Source organism: Galeopterus variegatus, unplaced genomic scaffold, assembly GCF_000696425.1.
Source record: "Galeopterus variegatus unplaced genomic scaffold, G_variegatus-3.0.2 Scaffold3421, whole genome shotgun sequence".
Classification (NCBI taxonomy): domain Eukaryota; kingdom Metazoa; phylum Chordata; class Mammalia; order Dermoptera; family Cynocephalidae; genus Galeopterus; species Galeopterus variegatus.
Window position 1 is genome coordinate 134073 of NW_007729532.1, and position 20666 is coordinate 154738.

The following is a 20666-nucleotide window of genomic DNA, read 5'->3' on the forward strand; positions in this document are numbered from 1 at the left end:
TCTGTATGTGGGATCCGAACCCTCGGCGGGAGCGCCGCCACGCTTCTCAAGTGGCGCACTAGCGCAGTGCGCCACCGGGCCGGCCCCTTCCTATTTTTGAACTGACAGAGTGAAATATTGGCCAAGGCCTCTACCTTGCTCTAACCTCTGCCTCCTTAGCATCTTATAGCTGATAAATTTTCTGCTTAGCACTTTAACCTCCCAAATGCCACATTTTACTGGTTTTGTATGAATTTAGTCCTGTAAAATTGGACTTTCAGAATTACCTTGAGAGAAATTTTCACCCAGATTTGGGGGCTCATATTGCAAAAGTTTCTTATTCTCTGTGATGCTATCTCTCAAACCTCAGAAAATTTGGGATCCCTGAACTCCAATATCTTCCTCCTTCGTTTAATAATACTGCATCTTTCTGCTATAATTACTTTCCCAACATTGAGTGTCAACAAAATCCCTGAGGGTAAAAGCCAAGGTGAATGTGGAGTTGAACTTCAATTCCCTTGGGGATTGCAGTCTCTCCCTTTCTGTTTGTGGTAGTTGCTCTCTACTCTGTTCAAATATTTGCTGTATGTATTTTGTCCTTTATGTAAGATGTTAATTCAGTATAAGCTACTTAGTTATGACTGAAATTTTTTCTGTAAACTATTCTAACTGTATATTTCAGTTACTAGAAAAATAACTAAAAACCTAAGGGAAATAAAACAATGAATACCATTTATAAAAAAATATTAATTTTGTAGGTGAATGATCCTCTGTTGGTGGGAACTAATTTGGGAGTTACATGTATCTAATTCCTGTTTTAATATAATAATTCATTGTCTGATTATTGTGACATTAGTGTGCTACATTCAGAACAGCACTGAACTACAAGTCAAAAAAGTCATCCTCCTTTATTTCTTATTTCTCTTTTTGTCTTGGGGGGGGTTATTAATCCTGAGTTTTCTCATTTATTAAATAATTATGCCTTACAGTTCTGTCTTTAAAACATGTGGTGATAATTCAAATTAATATGTTTATTTATTTATTCAATGATGCTATTATGTGCCAGGTTCCTTTCTAATTGTAGAAAATAGAGAGGATAACAAAGATATAAAGCCCTTGATTTTTATAAAGCTCATAAAGTTTAGAGAAAAATAAAGTAAATATGTTAAAATTCATAAATATAGTCTTTTTTATTTAAAATGAGGTAATTCAATGGTAAGTGACAGGTCAGTATGAAGAGGATAGTAATGTTAGATAGCAGAGTCTCATCTAGGCTTGATACTTGAAGTAAGATAAAAAATAACACCAATCAAAAGAGTCAGTGTTCTCACAACATAATAGATTAGGAAGAAATGATACAGAAAAAAAAAAAAAGCCTTGGTAAAATCTAATAAGATATGGCAGAACATGGTAACTTGTTTGGTTGTTATTTAAAGTGTAATGGATGCCACAGTGGGGTTATAAGGTAAGTAAATGTCATAATGGGATTTATGTAAGAAAATTTTCACCCTTAAAAATGTATTTCTTAAAAATTAAAGTTTAGTTATTATCAGCTAAAAATAACTTGTTAAAACTGTAAGATGTTCTTTGTAAGCCTCATGATAACTACAAAACAAAAACCTCTAGTAGATAAATGAATCATAAAAAGCAAATACTCAAACAGAATCACTAGAGAAAAATCATTTAACCACGAAGACAGCAAAAGAGGAACAAAGAAACAAAGAATCTACAAAACAACCAGAAACAATAAATAAAATGACAATAGTAAGTCATTACTATCAATAATTACCTTTAATGTAAATGGATTAAATTCTCTAATCAAAAGATGTAGAGTGCTAAATGAATATGAAAACAAGACCCAACTATATACTACCTGTAAAAGACTCACTTCCTCTCTAAGGACACACATAGACTGAAAATGAAAAGATTTAAAATATATACATATACGCACACACACACACATGTATGTGTTTGTGTGTGTGTGTGTGTGTATCTCAGGCAAATGGAAACCAAAAATAAAATAAAATAAAAACAAATAGTATCAGTTATGTTTAGATAAGATAGACTTTAAGTCCAAATCTGTTAAAAGAGACAGAAAAAATTTATTATATAGTAACAAAGGGGTCAATTCAGCAAGAACACATAACAACTGTAAATATATATGCACCTAATATTGTAGTACATAAGTAAATAAAGAAAATATTAATAGATCTGAAGGGAGAGATGGACTACAATACAGTGATAGTAGGGGACTTAAACACCTCACTTTCAGCAGTGGACAGATCATCTAGACAGAAAATCAAATATTTTGAAAATATTATATAGAAAATCAAAAGATTGATTTTAAACTACACTGTAGACCAAAATGGATCTAACATATATACATAAAGAACTTTCCATCCAACAGCTACAGAATATACATTCTTTTTAACTGCACATGAAAAATCTTACAGGATGGATCAAATGTTAGGGCACAAAACAAGTCTTAAATTTAAGATTATTAAAAACTGAGATGTTTTTTAGACCACAATGCTATAAAACTAAAAATCAGTAACAGAAGGAACTTCAGAAAAATTTCAAATACATGGAAATTAAAAAACATTCTCCAAGGCAACCAATGGAATAATGAAGAAATTAAAAGAGAAATTTAAAAATTTCTTCAGACAAACAAAAATGGAAACACATCACTCCCAAATATATGGGATATAGCAAAAGCAGTTCTAAGAGGAAAGATTATAGCAATAAATATCTACATCAAAAAATAATAAACCCAAATAAACAGCCTAACATTGCATCTCATGGTATTAGAAAAATAAAAACAAAGCCTGAAGTTAGTGGAAGAAAAAAATAACACAAATTAGAGAAGAATTAAATAAAATACAGACTGGAAAACAAAAATAGAAAAGATTAACAAAAACAAGAATTGGTTTTGTAAAAGATAAAGTCAGCACACTTTTAGTTAGACTAACTAAGAGAAAGAGAAGACTTAAATAAAATTAGAAATGAAAGGGGTGGCATTATAACTCATGAAACAGAAATACAAATATAAAGTATTATATCAGATTATTATGAAAAATTATGCCCCCAAAAACTGTATAATCTGAAATAAATGAATAAATTCCTGGACATGTACAACCTACTAATACTGAATCATACAGAAACAAAAAATTTGAACACGCCAATAAAAGTAAGAACAAATAAACAGTCTCCCTTCAATGAAAAGCCCAGGACCCTAGAGCTACATTGCTGAATTCTGTCAAACATTTAAAGAAGAATTAATATCAATTCTTCTCAAACTCTCCCAAAAAATTGAAGAGAAGATAATACTTCCAAATTCATTTTATGATGTCAGCATTACCCTAATACAAAGCCAAACAGGGCACTGCAAAACAAACAAACAAACAAACAAACAAACAAACCAGAGGTCAGTATCCATGATGAACACAGATACAAAAATCCTCAACAAAATACCATCAAACTGAGTTCAATAGCACATTAAAAAGATTATAAACCATTATAAAGTGGTATTAATCCCATGGAGGATGCATTTAACATAGTACCAGAAGTCCTAACCAGAGCAATTAGACAAGAGAAATTTTTTAAAAGAATCCAAATTGGAAAGGAAAAAGTTAAACTGTCCCTGTTTGTAGATGACATGATCTTCTATGTAGAAATTCCTAACAACTGCACTTAAAAAACTGTTAGAAATAATAAAAAAAATTCAGTAAAGTTGCAAAATACACAGCTGAAATACAAAAGTTAGTAGCATTTCTACACACTAACAGTGAACTACCTGAAAAAGAAATCAAGAAAATGATCCTATTTACAATCATTATAAAAAGTAAAATAGTTAGAAATGAATTTAACCAAGGAAGTAAAAGATCTCTAAACTAAAAACTATAAAACATTGATAAAAGAAATTTAAAAACACAGAAATAATTGGAAAGATTCCCCATTTTTTGATTATGGATTGAAAGAATTAATATTATTAAAATGTCTATACTCAAACAACTACAGATAGATCTTTCATATGATCCATCAATTCCTCGTCTAGGTATATATCCAGAGGAATGGAAATCATCACATGAAAAATCTTACAGGATGGATCAAATGTTAGGGCACAAAACAAGTCTTAAATTTAAGATTATTAAAAACTGAGATGTTTTTTAGACCACAATGCTATAAAACTAAAAATCAGTAACAGAAGGAACTTCAGAAAAATTTCAAATACATGGAAATTAAAAAACATTCTCCAAGGCAACCAATGGAATAATGAAGAAATTAAAAGAGAAATTTAAAAATTTCTTCAGACAAACAAAAATGGAAACACATCACTCCCAAATATATGGGATATAGCAAAAGCAGTTCTAAGAGGAAAGATTATAGCAATAAATATCTACATCAAAAAATAATAAACCCAAATAAACAGCCTAACATTGCATCTCATGGTATTAGAAAAATGAGCAAGTTGGAAGTTTAATTTGCTCTCTAACCAACCAAACTTCTGCCTTCAAGTCTTAATCATATTTAAGTGTTACCAAGGCTTCAAAGAAGACATTGATTCCAAAGTAATGGGTTTCAATCGAGTTGCCTGTATTTTTTTTAAGTGTTTAAATTTTAATTGTGATGTAGAAGTTATAGTAACAAACATTTCATTTTGTATAGAAATTATTATCACTTTGACAGATAAGTTCAATGCAGGTCATATCCTACCTTCTCTCCCTCCCCCACCCCCAAAATTATGTCACCCTCTGGTGCAATGTGGAGGACATGGGGTGTTGGCAGTGTGGGCAAGAATGGAGTAAAGAGAATCATTAGAAAAACATAATAGTTTCTTTGAGACTTGATGCTAATTTACATTAGGCTATGGAGACTGGAGATTTAAAAATATGGATAATTCATGATACGGAGGTTTAAACATATCGATAATTCATGATATGTTTTGGAGTTAGAAAAACCTTATTGTGGAACTAAATGTAAGGGAAATCAAGATTACTTCTTAGTTTTTATTCAGAAAATTATATTTTAATACCAAAAAATCAAGCTCAAAATGTAGTAAATCAATAAGACTTCTAAGCATTGATAGAAATTACATTGGAAAAAAATCTTTACACTTGTACCACTAAACTGTAGAGATTAGTTAATGCTGTATTTGTTTACTGTTGACTTCAAAACTACTCTCAGTAAATATTCTAATTTAAAAATATGCAAGCATTTCTATTTGAGTGGTTAACTAATGGTAATTATAGCCCCCCTCCCAAAAAATCACATTTGTAATCTTGAAATGAAAAGCATGAAACCTAAATTATGCAGCAGTCATGTGTTGGTAATCATCAAGTTCAGTTCCCAACAGTCCACCAAGGTCAGATTTCAGTGATGACAGTTGCATCTGTTTAGAATATTTTTGTCTTTCTTTGACATAAAAAGGTAAAATATTTACAATGTCATGATATAAAGTGTGAATTAGACAGTGTTTGACTAAGTAAGGAATTTTTTCTCCCTGAATTAAGTATTTTAACAATTTGAAAACTTGGTTCAGGTTTTGAAATATTCAGATAGAAGTAAGTAAACTTGATCTATATAATGGCTAATAACTCAATTAATATGTTATAAATCATAATAATAATAAAAGAATTTTCCCTGTGGGTTTCTCATTTAATTTTATTCCACAGTTTTCTTATACTCCCTTGATTTTAAACAAATGTGAGGATGTAACATTATTTTAGGCAATTTAGATATACAATGCTGAAAATAGGTTCTGAATAATCTTTTTGATGTAAAACCCATTAGAATTAAAAATTAATTAGAAAAAAATCAGGACTAAAGAGGATAAAAGGTAATTAAGTGCTAAGGAGTTGTGAAAGATGTGCTTAATTAGACCTTTGGTGTAGACTTGGGCCCAGAGACAGGCTTTTGACCTGCAGGTGAGAATTAAACTGTCCCATTCATTTCAAGAAATAAATGAAACTCAGGAATAATGTCGAAGAACACATATTCAAAACTATATTAAGAAAAATTTTAATTGGCAAGAAATAGATAAAATGTTTACTAAATATTGAAAGACTTTTTCAGTGTTAGCAATCTGTAAACGTTAAACAGTTTTGTTTCTAGTGATATACCTGGACCTTCTCCCTCTGAAAAATAATGCAAAATTCTGACTAAATATTTTGTGCAATTTTGTCAAAAACAGAAGATTTGGCTTGAGAGTAAGCAAAAGTTGGAACACGAGGAAGAAAGGGCAGTACTGAACACAGTAGTCAGCAGAGTTTTCTACTGTTGATCTGATGGTTGTTGCAAAACGTGTTGATCTTGAGTGTTGAGGTTTGATTTGCAGAACTCAGTGTCCAGACATCAACCAAGCTGGGGAGTCTTATAGGAAGGTACTATGGGTTGAATGTGTTCCCTGAAAATACATTTGCTGGGAACTTGATCCCCACTGTAACAGTGTTAAGACGGTGGGAAATCTGGTTACGGTGTTTTACAGATGGGGCCATTAAGAGGTGATTGAAGCATGCCATTCATGGAGTAATGGTTTATCATGGGTGTAGACAAGTGGTTTTATAAGGAGAGCACATGAAAGAGTTCTCAGCATTCTCTCCATGTGATACCCTACATTGTCACATAACTCTGTAGGGAGTCCCCACCAAGAAGACCCACACCAGATGTGCCCCCTGGACTATGGATTTCCCAGCTTCCAAATCTGTAAGAAATATATTTTATTTTTAAATTAAATTACCCAATTTCAGGTATTCTGTTATAAGCAACAGAAAACAAACTAAAACAGAAGCCATCTTTCACAAAGCTGGGGCTCCAAAAGTCTATATACTTAATGTAAGGTCCAACCAGGAATAAACACATCCTGCAAACTTATCTTGGGGAAATATCTTCCAAACTAAAACAGAAGCCATCTTTCACAAAGCTGGGGCTCCAAAAGTCTATATACTTAATGTGAGGTCCAACCAGGAATAAACACATCCTGCAAACTTATCTTGGGGAAATATCTTCGGAGTACTAAAGAGACTAAATGCCAAGCTGGAATCCTATACTCAGTGAAAATATATTTCAAGAACAAATGTGTAATAAGAACATTTTTAGGTAAAAACATGAAATTGGAGACAACAATCAGCAGAACTTACTAGAGAAATAAATTTTAAAGGAATACTTTAGGCAAAAGAAAAGTGATCCAAGCATGAAGTTCTGAGATACTAGTGGGAAGGAATACCTAAAAATGAGAAATATTTTGACATGTCAAATGCATATTAATGATATACAAAAAAATTAATAGTTTCTTGGGGATATAAATTACATTATTTTGAAAGTAGAACTAAAATAAATAAGATAAAATAAACAAAAATAAATAAATAAAAATGAAATAATCCAGCAAACATCAAGTTAGATTACGAAATAAGCATTATGATTAATCAAGTTTTTTAAACCCCCAAATCAACCACATACTTACAGCCAAATGATCTTTGACAGAGTCACCAAGAACATACATATATTGAAGGACAGCCACTTCAATAAATTGTGCTGGGAAAACTAGATTCCATGTCATAGAAGAATAAAACTAGACCTGTACCTCCCACAATATAGCAAAATCAACTCAAAATTGATTACAGACTTAAATATAAGACCTGAAACTATAAAACTCCTAGAAGAAACATAGGGGAAACACTTCAGGATGTAGGACTGGGGAAAGACTTTATGAATAAGACCTTTAAAGCACAAGCAACAGAATAAAAAAATGAACAAATGGTGTATCAAACTAAAAACTTTCTGCACAGCAAAGAAAATAATCAACAGAGTGAAAAGACAACCTACACAATGGGAGAAAATATTTGCAAACTGTACATCTAACATGGGCTTAACAACGGTGAATATACAAGGAAGTAAAACAACTTAACAATAAAAAATAAATAAATAAAATAATCCAGTTTAAAAATGGGCAAAGGAGGTGAATAGACATTTCTCAAAAGACAACATACATATGTCCAACAGGCACATGAAATAATGTTTAACATTACTAGTCTTCAGGGAAATGCAAATCAAAACCACAATGAGATATCATCTCACCACAGCTAGACTGGCTTTTATCAAAAAGACAAAGAGAAACAAATGCTGGTGAGGATGCAGAGAAAGGGGAAATCTTCTATATTGCTGGTGGGATTATAAATTAGTACAGCCATTATGGAAGATAGTATGGAAGTTTCTCAAACAACTACAGATATAATTACCATACAATTCATCAATTGCACTACTGGTTATATACCCAAAGAATGGGAATCATGTCAAAGGAATACCTGCATTTCCATATTTATCTCAGCTGCATTTACAATAGACAAGATATGGAACCAAAACAAATGTCCATCAATGGATGACTGGATAAGGAAAATGTGGTATATTTACACAATGGAATATTACTCAGCTATAAAAAAAATAAAATTCTGCTATTCATATCAACATGGATAAGTTTGGAGAAAACTATGTTTAGTGAAATAAACCAAGCACAGAAAGAGAAATTCCACATGTCCTCACTCATAAGTGAGAGCTAAAAAATAAATAAATAAGAAAGAAGAAAGAAAGGAAGAAAGAAGAAAAGAACAATCACAATAATGTATTGAACTTTCAGAAGGAGAGATCAGAATTGTGATTACTAGAGGTGGTAAAGGGGGAGAGAGAGAGGGGTTAGTGAGAGATTGGTTAATGGACGTGAAGAATAATTATACTTTGTAATAATGAATATACTAATTATTCTGATTTGATCCTCACAGTTTGTATGCAGGTATTGATATTCAACTCTGTGCCCCACAAATATGTATAATCAATTATGTTTCAACAAGAAAAAGTGAAATAAAATAATCATATAGTTATTTGAAAGGTGCCCAACGGAAGTTAACCACTGTAGCAATTCAAAAGTCATATCTTTCCAGTTAAAAAATACATACATTCTTCTTTATTCTTTTTTTCTCAGAATTCATATATTTATTCCATTTTCACCATTAAGTTTTTGTAATGTATTTTTATGCTTCAAATCATTTATTAATTCCTTTATTATAAATCTTTATAATAAAATAACATACGTATATATTTTTAAAGTTTTCTGCTCTAGAATGAAAACAAAAATCAATATTTTTTATATGAGAAGAAAATCCATTAGAAAATGAGAAAATATGCTGCATAAATTTTGCAATAGCATACAAATGTGATATGCTAAATAGTAAATTCAATAATTACATAATTATATAGCATCAATAATTATAAATACATAAGGAATTAATGAGAAATAAATAAGTGAATAGTATACCTTGTTCAAAGAATGGAAGAATAATAAAGAGGTTAATTTTCACCAGAATTATGTGTAGTGTTGATATAATCCCAATAGCAATCCCTTCAGGTGATTTTGTGGACATTGACCAAGAGATTCTAAAATTCTTTTTAAATAAGAATAAGACCGTGGCACTGTTCAATAAAAGGCACCATTTGTAGTGGATTGAATTGTGTCCTGCCAAAACTCACTGAAGCTTGAATTGTGTCCGCCAAGTTTTATGTGTTAGAAACTTAGTCCCCACTGTGACTGTTAAGAGGGTGGGAAATCCTATTACGGTAATTGAAAGGTGGAGCCTTGAAGAGATGATTAGATTGTAGGACCATGCAGTAGTGAATGGTTTAAAAATGGTGATCACGGGCATAGTTCTGAGGGTTTTCAAAGAGGAGAGTCTCTCTCTCTCCTCTCTCTCTCTCCTGTCTCTCTCTCTCTCTCTCTGCCCTCACTGTTTCTACTATCTTGCAATGTGAGACCCTGGGTCACTGTCGCCACCACCAGATGGACTTTGGACTTCCCAGCTTCAGAAACTGTAAGGAATAAATTTCATTTTCTTTATAAATCACCCAGTATTTTGTTAAAAACAACAAAACTTGACTAATACATCACTAAAACTTTAAAAACAAGCCGCAAAATAGGGAATATATTTCTTTCAAAAAATGCTTGATAAAACAGGTATATAAGATAGAAAAGAACTCCTTTAAAACATCATAGAGAAATAAAAATAATATGTTCATAAAAAATACTATACAGCAATAGAAATGAATGAACTATAGCTGTGTATGTCAAAATGGATGAATCTTAAACATAGTATTTAGTGATAAAAACCAACCACAAGAATTTATGCAACACATTTTTAATTGTCTGATTCTAAAAAGGTCACAATTAAACTATTTTGTTTAAGATTAAATCCAGGGTTTCTAAAACTATATAGTAAAGCAGTGATATAGTTTTCACAAAAATGGGGATGTTGGCTAGCTCATCTTTATTTACTAATTCTGTCTTCTCTATCCTTTTTTGGGCCTATTGTTTAAGATAATGTTATCAGTTAGGGCATACAGAGAAGGCTTTTAAAATAGTCTCAATACAGTTGTTTGATATATAATTAATTTTTAAACTATTTTATATATTTTAATTTACATTTTGTTTTACTTATAAATTATTAATTAATTGTTTATAGACAAAGAATGAGTGACAGTATCAATATGCATTATTTTATTTCCCAGTCATTATTTAATTTAAATAAATATTCCACAACAGATTCTATGAAGACAGAATAAATGAATTTTGTCATGTCTCTTGTTATACCAGAAAGAGCTCATATTAACAATGATTTAAAATATATTTCAATATCTTTATTTATATGTAATGAATGTTAAACATATATACATATTAAATGCTATGGTGTGTTAGCTTGGGTTACGGTTTTCATTTGTTTAATCCCTCTGCCATGTGACAGAGGATGGGCAGAATATGTCCTTTCACTATTGATATTGATGTTGGTCCTGGCTTACTTTGACCAAAAGAATGTGAACAGAAGTGACAGTCCATTAGTTCTTAGCCAAAGTGATAACCGGCATTATGTCTTTTTGCTTAACTACTTTATGTCCTGTGAACTTCCACGAGAACAGTGTATCTCACATTGCTGCTGATCCAAAGTGAATGTTGGAATAGTAAAGAGGAACTAAAAAAGATCCAAAGTCTGAAGTCCAGGCAAGCCCAGCAGAATTATAACCAACCAACAGACTCATGATTGAGAAATAAATACCTATTGTCAATAGCCACAGAGTTTGTGCATAACTTATTTCAAAACATCATTGCAGGAATTGCTGACTAAGGCGTATTAGAACAATCAAAATGGGAGAGATTAATTCTGCCTTTAGTGCAAAGTGTTAAGTGAGGCATTACGGAGGTGATGGCATTTCCACTGGACCCTGAAAGATGAGTTGGCTTTGGGACTAAATTTCCTAGCTCTTTATCTAATATTTATCATTTCAATCAGATTATGGAGTATGAACAATTATTGATTGGTACCTTTAATTACTTTGATAGCAAGTTTGGAGAAAAGTTTTGGGAAAGCAATTCCAAAACAATTATCAGTATAGTGAGAGGTGATACAATAAAACTTATTTTTTTAAAGTTAAAACCTGATTTTGTAAAATGGTCACTTTTATATTTCAAATAATGTAGCACCTACCTACATCGGTTTGCAATTTTTGTTGCTACTCTCTGAAACACTTTGATTTTACTTATTTTTATGTCAGTTTTTCTGGATACCACACCGCCTCAGCACACACGCTGTTGCCATATAGGTCCTATTCCTATGTAATACATTCTCAAATAACTGTTTAATTCTTTATAAGAGCAACCATAAATGTAATAACAAAATCATTTGTATAAATACTTGTTTAATGTTTTTCTTTCTTCCCTTAATAGATTCTAAATGGGGACAGAGACTGATTTCTACTATAGAATGTCTGGACAATGGACAGCACCCAATAAATATTTATTTAAGATATCCATCAGTAAATGAAAGGACACAAGCTTTGATGTCAAATGGATTTAGGTATGAAAGCTTAGTATATCTTTCACTAAATTTGGATATTAGATCTTTATTACTCTTTTCAGTATTCCTAATTTTCTCATATGAAAATTGGTTATACTGAGAATTAGAGAAGTAGATGTAAATATCTCACGTGCTTTTATAGTACATGTAGAAATTTAGGAAAGAGAAGAGATGCATATACAGTCCCCCCCACCCCAATTTCAATTTGCTATAAAAGCTCACAGGAAAAAATTCTTCATGCAGGAATAAGAACATTTGAATGAATAATACATCTTTCCTGAGTCTTCTGCTGCCCACACTATTGGTTTCTCCATGATGATTTCAAGTGTAGCTGTAGCAGCAGATTTCTGTAATTGGCCTATGTGCTCATAGCTTGTGTTACCTAAACATCACCTTTCTGTGATTGATTTTTTTGCTTACTTAAAGCATTAACAAAGAACATAAAGGGAAATAAGACAGTTCAGAAAAAACTTTCTTTCAATTAAATTTATCTTAAGAAATATGTTTTTGCATTTCATTCTCTGATTATAGCACTTAAAGTCTGTCCTGAGAATTACATATTTGGCTGCGTCTTCCTATCTATTTTCTGGAAAGCAAGCTTTCCTGGATTTTCACCTCTGACCTCTTATGATCCCCCTTCATTATAAAATAGTTTTTTTCATTGCCCTCGAGCTGCCTGGCTATTTAGGAAGCAATAATAAGGAGTCTGGAGTTTATTTGTTGAATTGTTTGCTTGAATTATGCAGAAGTGCCTTGCTGTGCTTTAATTTAAACTAATAGCATTTCTTCTAATGCTACTACACAAATAAAAAGCTAATAATTTAGCCTTTGTCTACCCCCACATGTTTTCCAAGTACAAGATTACGTCTTGTGAAAAAGGACAGAAATTTATATGCTTTCTTTAGCTAAATAATATTATGCATATGGAAAATAATTGTTCTTCTTCCTCAATATCTTCAGGCTACGTTGTATGCAAGAAAACTCTGAAAACTATAACACTGTCTTTCCTGTTCATGGAGAACACAGCTGGCAGGTCTTGAGTGCAACTTTAAAATAGCTGTGCCTTCACTCCTACAACAGAATGCAATCCAAAGACAGTGTTTGTTTGGTTTTATTTTTCCTAAACCAAAATCACATTTATTTATTTATTTATTTATAATCTGTATACCATGAATTTACTCTTCTTGGCATACAGATCTGTAAGTTCTAAGAAATGCATATAGAGATATACTATTATCATTACTAACTAGATGCAGAACTACTCTATCACCTCAAATTATTCCCTCACACTGCTGTTTCCAGTCAGCTGCTTACTTCACAACGTCTGGAAAACACCAGTATATTCTCCATAATTCAAAGTTAGAAAAAAAAAATTAAGGAATGATAGGAATTTATTATAAAATATTTTTATTTTTAGTCTGCTTAAATTTTGTAAATTCTCACTCTTTGCATTTAATCCAAACCCAATGAGCTTCTTGGGGTTTTTACTTAATCAGCATTCCCAATCTGCAGGATATGACCAGATGTATTATAAAAGGAATGTTCCATACTCAAATAAGTTTAGAAATGTTTGAAATAAACAATTTGTCTTTTCAGGATTACTCTTTCCTGTATTCACAATAAAATGCTTTTGGCATGGTTTCTATTGATCATTTGAATGAAGATTAAGATACAGGACATAATAGGCAAGTGTGTCCATGCCATAGGACTTTGTGGAAGTTGGAACTTAAGAGTGGTGAACCAGAGTATTTGGCAGAAGAAATTTCTAGGCAGCAGAACATTAAGGAAGCTGCATGGTTACTTGTAACAGCCTAAGCTGAATTATGGTGGCAAAGTCATGATGTAAAGCCAGGTTTAAAAAGAGAAGCAGAGTGTAAAGATTTGGAAAATTTGCAGCCTGTCCATGTGGTAAAGAAGAGAGCATTTTCAAAAGAAAAATGTTATCATGTTAAGAAGATTAGTACAAAAGAAAGGAATTGTCAAGAGAAGAGGAAAAAGGCCCTAAAAGCATTACAGAAGCCGCTGAGGCCAACTCTTCCATTACAGGCCCATAGGACTAGGGAGACAAAATGTTGCAGAGACCCAACCCCTGCACCAGCATGCAGAAGAGCTTGAACATGAAGTCAAGATACATGATTCACGACTTTTGAGATTTAATGTCTGCCCTACTGGATTTTGGACTTATTTGGAATCTGTTACCCATTTCTTTTGGCCTATTTCTCTCTTTTTGAAAGGCAGTAGGTACCCTATGTTTGTCCCACCATTGTGTCTTGGAAGTAGATAACTGGTTTCAATTTCACAGATGGAACTTTGAACTTTGAACTTCTGAGTTGAAACAAGTTAAGACTTTGGGGGTGAAATAAATGTATTTGCATGTGGAAAGGATATGAGTTTTGGGGACTGGGTTGTAATGTAGTGGATTGAATATCCCCCGAAATGCATTGAAGCTAGAATTGTGTCCCGAAGTTTTATGTATTAGAAACTTGGCCTCCACTGTGACTGTTAGGAGGGTGAGAAATCCTATTATGGTAATTGAATGGCGGGGCCTTGAAGAGGTAATAGATTGTAGGACCAGGCCTTAGTGAATGGATTAATAATAGTGGTCGGGGTGAGGTTCTGAGGAAAGTGTGTGAGAAATATCTTGCACTTTCTTTTCTCTCTGCTCCTCCACTTCATAATGTGATACCCTATCTCACTGAAGTCACCACTAAGACACTCATTAGATGTGTTCCCTAGACTTTGGACATTCCAGCCTCTGAAACTGTAAGCAATAAATTTTGTTTTTATTATAAATCAGTCAGTTCCAGGTATTTAGTTATAAGCAACAGAAATGGATTAATAAAAAGTCATATAGAAGATGAAATGTTGTAACTGTTTACTTTTATTTGGAATGGGTGAATATGTGTTCCTCTGCTATAAATTAGAAAAGTTATACTTACATGATGTCACTGAGTAAATTTCTTTGATGTGCCTTTACTCAGAGTGGTCAAGGGATTTTGCATATGCAATTGTCAGCTTCAAATTAATACTGCATTGCTCAATTTGGGGTGGGAAGGAGGAGGAGATATAAGAAGTATATTTTGATAGTGCACCTCACTTTTGATAAATCCATGTTACTCATCTGTACATAAATATCTTTGGCAAAAATTTTTAAAAACTTGCTAATATCATCTTGAATGTTATAACAATTCAAAGCTACTTTTAAAATTAAGCATAGCAGATCAATTACAAGTCTAGTCTATTTTATAATTTTTAGTTCTCTCAATACAGTACTGAATACTATGAAAATTTCCCTCCTACTGTGCACAATAAGAAACAAGACAAATATAATTATATATGAAACAATAGTCTCATAAAAATATCTGAAAAAGACATTGAGGGCCGGCCCGTGGTTCACTCGGTAGAGTGCGGCACTGATAGCACTGAGGCCGTCGGTTTGGATCCTACATAGGGATGGCCAGTGCGCTCACTGGCTGAGCTAAGTGCGGCCCACACCATGCCAAGGGTTGCGATCCCCTTACCAGTAAAAAAAAAAAAAAAAAAAAAAAAAGACACTGAACAACAGGCAGCAAAGGACTTTGTTGCCTGATAGGAAAGATGAGAAAAGTTAGTTAAATCCTAGCTTTGCAACTCCTTATTCGCTGGTGTCATTTTTGAGGTCCTAGAGCATGGGATTGGGGGGATAAAGATTAGATCTTGAGAAAGCCAGGACAGATAAAATATTCAGATAAAATATAGTATAGGATAAGATCAGTTGCACTGAGAGAGAGAAAGTGAGTTCATGTTTGGATGATTATTTGTTCATGGATGGGAGGAAATTCTCTAAGGCTGCTAAAAAATAGAACCGGCATTTCAAGATCTCACAAAAGATGGGGAATATGTCATGATCACTTCACCTGGAGTGGAGAAATCTTATATAAAAGATAAAATATTCAGATAAAATATAGTATAGGATAAGATCAGTTGCACTGAGAGAGAGAAAGAGAGTTCATGTTTGGATGATTATTTGTTCATGGATGGGAGGAAATTCTCTAAGGCTGCTAAAAAATAGAACTGGCATTTCAAGATCTCACAAAAGATGGGGAATATGTCATGATCACTTCACCTGGAGTGGAGAAATCTTATATAAGTCTTTGGATAGACTCAAAAAAAAAAATCTATAAACGATAGAGCCAAAAAGGATAGAGCAGACAGAACTAGAAGAAAAAATTCTGAAAACAATATATATGTATATGAGATAGGGAAAAATAAACAACTAAAGAAATGAAAGATTAAGAAGACAAATGTATGTTCTAAAGATAAAACAACAACAATTGAAATATTAAAAATACACTGGTTATAATTAAAATTAGATTAAATACTGCAGAAGGAGAGATCAGTGAACTTGAAGAAATAATTATAGAAAATGTGGAGACTTTCATTCTGACCAATTCTTTTCTACATTATACTGAGGGTCTTAGTCATTACTGTGAGAGAAAGAAAAAAAAAAAGTAGTCATATGCATTGCAAAAGAAAAAGTAAAATTGCCTCTACTTATAGATGACATGATTGTTTATGTAAAAAGTTATGAATAATCTACCAAAATTGACTAGAAATAGAAAGTGAATTTAGTAAGATCCTAAGATACAAGGCCAATAAGAAAATGACAATTTTATTTTAATACTCATATGTTGCTAATAAACAATTGGAAATTAAAATTAGGTTAATGCTACTTATAATAATTTTAATACCACATATTTTAGTACCTAAAGGCATAAAATACTTGAGGAAAATTTTAGTAATATATATACAAGGCCAGTAAGCTGAAAATAATGATCTAAATAAATGCAGAGATATATACCATGTTAATGAATTATAAGATTCAATATTGTTAAGAGATTAGTCATCTCTGCAAAACCATACAAAATCTCACAGGATTTTTTTTCCAGTAGAAATGGACAAATTATTTTAAAATTTGTATGGAAATTTAAGTAACTGAGAATACTCAAAGCAATTTTGGAAAAGAAAAACATACAGGATTTTTACCATCTTATTTCAAGACTTACGATAAAGCTACAGTAATCAAGATGTTATGATATTGCCTTACAGACTTAAAAATGGATCATTGGTACAGTATAGCAAGTCCACAAATTGATTAATACAGCCAAATCATTTTTGATAATGGTACTGAAGAGATTTAATTTGGAAAGCATAGTTCTTTCAACAAATGATGCTGGGAAAACAAAATATCTGTTTTCAAAAAAAAAAAAAAGAACCTTAAGTAATAAACTGACAATTTATAACAAATATCTAAACCTGGATTATAGATCTAAACATAAGAGATAAAACTATAGAACATTTGGAAGAAAATATAGGAGAAAACCTTTTTAAATTTATGTGAATTTGAGTTAGATTTCTTGGATACACCAAATCACAAACCCTAAAAGAATAATTAATAAACTGTCCTTCTGAAAATCAGGTCTTCTGCTATCTGAATGAGACTGCAAGAAAATGAAAATGACAGCCATTGGGAGAATATATTTATAAACCACATATATGATCATATATGATAATGGATTTGCATCCAGAATATATTAAAAAGTAACACAACTCAAAATTGAGAAAACATAAAATCCATTTAAAAAAAATGAACAAACACTTTAACAAAGAATAAATGTGAATAACAAATGAGCACAATAAGCAATTTTTAATGTCATTTGCCATTAGGGAAAATGTATCAGAAAAATACAATGAAAAAACCAACAAGCACTCCTAATAAAAACTAAAATTAAAAATCTTGAAAATGCCAAGTATTTGAGAATATTTAGAGAACTGGAGCTATCATACATTGCTAGTATAAATGCAAAATAGTAAATTCATTTTGTAAATAATTCAGCAATTTCTCACTAACTTAAATATAAACTCACTAGAAGACCAAAACAATTTTACTTATAGGTGTTTAGCCCACAGAAATGAAAACATATATCCACACAAAGTATTGTATGTGGATGTTTAAAACAGATTTATTCAGAAGAGCCCCAAAATGGAAGCATGCCAAAATGTCCATAAACTTGTGAATAAATGGATCAAACAAAAATTGTGGTAAATATATACAAAGAAATACTTATTAGAAGTGAAATGAATAAACTATGGATATAAAAAAAAATAAATGAATCCGCCAAATATATGCTAAGTAAAACAAGTCAGACCCAAAATGTTACATACAGTATGATTTCATTTATAGAAAATTATATTTTTAAAAAAGAAAAATAAATAAACAGCAGGAACATAGAAAGTAGATCAGCGGTTACCAGGGTTCAGGACTGGAAGCGAAGACTGAATGTAAAGCAACTTGAGGAAACTTTTTGCTGAAATAGAAATATTGTATGTCACAACTATGCAGTGGTTACCTGACTATATGAATTTGATTTCATCCAGGACAGGTTGAGCCTGCTGAGCCCTGCTCAGAGAATCTGGCTCAGGAATGTGATGTTGGAGAACTTCAGCAACCTGACCTTGCAGAATAATTCCATTTTCCAACCCCAAACTCATTAGTCAGCTGAGGCAAGGGGAAGAACCTGAGAGAGAAAAGAGGAGAACACTGCTTGGCCCCTGCCCAGGTAAAAGTAAAAACATAATATCCACTGTTACCTTATCCATCTACATTTCCTGGAAATCTTCTATTGCAATATGAGAAGAAAAATGAAACCAGCTATGTCGTGGCAGTTCAGGATCTCCTGGGAGCAGACTCAGACAGATTGGCTTGTCTGAAGTTTATGAGGGAGTGCTTCTGGGATCAACCCCCGCAGAAGGAAAAGGAAGAAAGCAGATTGCAGAGAGGGAGGGTTGAACAACTCTGCAGGGAACTCTGGAGCTAGGATGCCCTTCAGAGTTGACCTGAGTTTGGACAAAAGGGCTGGGCTTATACAACCTATATTGAGTAACTGGATATAAACCACCCCAGAAAAAAATGTGATCTCTGCAGACGAAGCAGTCCCTACAAGCGTTGGCAGTGGAAGCTATTGTTGTAGGGCCCCAGAAGCCATGGAATAAGCTATCTTTCTGAGGGGGAAATTTTAGTGAAACAAAACAATATCCACCACAGTGCACCCTGCAGTGCTGGATTCACTTTGTATAAGTTGTGGGAGCAGCTCTTCCCGGATTCTCATGAATATCATTTTTTCCTTAGAAAATGAAGTTTAGTAGGACTAATTCAGCTCTCTATGATTGTCTCTTTCTTCCACTGCCACCCCAAATCCCCTCAGCTCACCTTTCTGTTGGCCCCAGAGGCTCATACAGTTGCAGTAGCCTTTAGTCACCATGCCTCCTTAGGCTGGGTCGTTGCACTTGTTTATGTACTGTCAGAATTAGGTGGGTGAGTGTCACCTGGAGTGTCCAAAAGCAACACCTGGTGCCACACCCATTCTAGATGCCTCTGCTGAGTCACAGAGGCCCATCTCCTTTTGGAAATCAGATTGACAATGACTCTTCTCAGCCACTGGCCTTTTGCATAGAGAGTCCCAAGTCCTCAGGTGGCAATAGAAGCTTTAATTCAAGGGGATACTATTGTGCTCTGATAGAATGACCCCCCTTAGGACTAGGACATCCAAACACTCAAAGCCCAGAGATGCAAAGGTGGGAACACAAAACTCCAAGTGGTTCCCTTGTGAGGGGGTTAGTGAGTGGGGAAGATAATTCCTGTCTCCACATCAGTTTCTGGATCTTTGAATCTACTCACTGGGAAAACAGCATTATATAAAGGTTTCTGATTGCCATTGTGAACTCCACCATTTAGTATGGTGCCATATGAAAATATTGCCACGAAGCTGGTAGTTTACTGTACTTTCAAAAAGCTGTTTCCATGTAGTGTCATATTGGATGCTTCTGGGGGATCTGTGTGATTTAACCAGTGGGCCCCAGGTCAGCTGTGGTGTGAAGTGAGTCCCTATATCTGTCATAGTCTGAGGCAGCATTATGTACTAGAGAACAACGTGTACTATGTTTGTTTTTCTTAATTAAACATGATATGGACTTAATGTGTGTCCCCCAAATTCATATTCTGAAGCTCTAAACTCTAAAATGTGATGGTTTTAGGTGATGGGGCCTTTGGGAAGCAATTAGGTCTAGATGAGACCATGAGGATGAGATCCCATGATGGGATTCGCACCCTCATAAAAAGACAAAGAGGAGCCAAAGCTTTCTCTCTCTCTCACTCCAAATATGTGAGGATGCAGTGAGAAGGCAAAACAAGAAAAGGGCCCTAACACAAAAGTGAACCTGCTGGCACCTTCATCTTGGACTTCCCAGTCTCTAGAACTGTAAGAAATAAATATCTGTTGTTTTTACTTCTAGTTTATCAAATTGTCTTTCTTAATTTTATTAAACTATAGCCAGATCCTTATAATTGACCCAGCTTAACAAGGAAATAAGATGTATATATAATAGAGATAAATTCTATTTAAAAATTGTTTATGTACTTATTTTCATATGTTTGAAAGCTTTATTTTTTCATGTTTTTGCCTTATATATTTCACTGAGGGTGTTGTTAGGTATATAAGGTTTATAATTGTTTTAGCTTATTATTATTATTATTATTTTTTTTTGTCTTTTTCCGTGTCCAGCAATGGATGGCAACCCTCAGTGTCGCCCCCGTACCGGACCGGGACCGGCAACGGGATCGCAACCCTCGGTGTTGCCCCCACGCCTCGCTCAGCCAGTGAGCGGGAACCGGTCTGTATGTGGGATCCGAACCCTTGGCGGGAGCGCCTCCGCGCTTCCCAAGTGGCGAACTAGCACAGTGCGCCACCGGGCCGGCCCTGG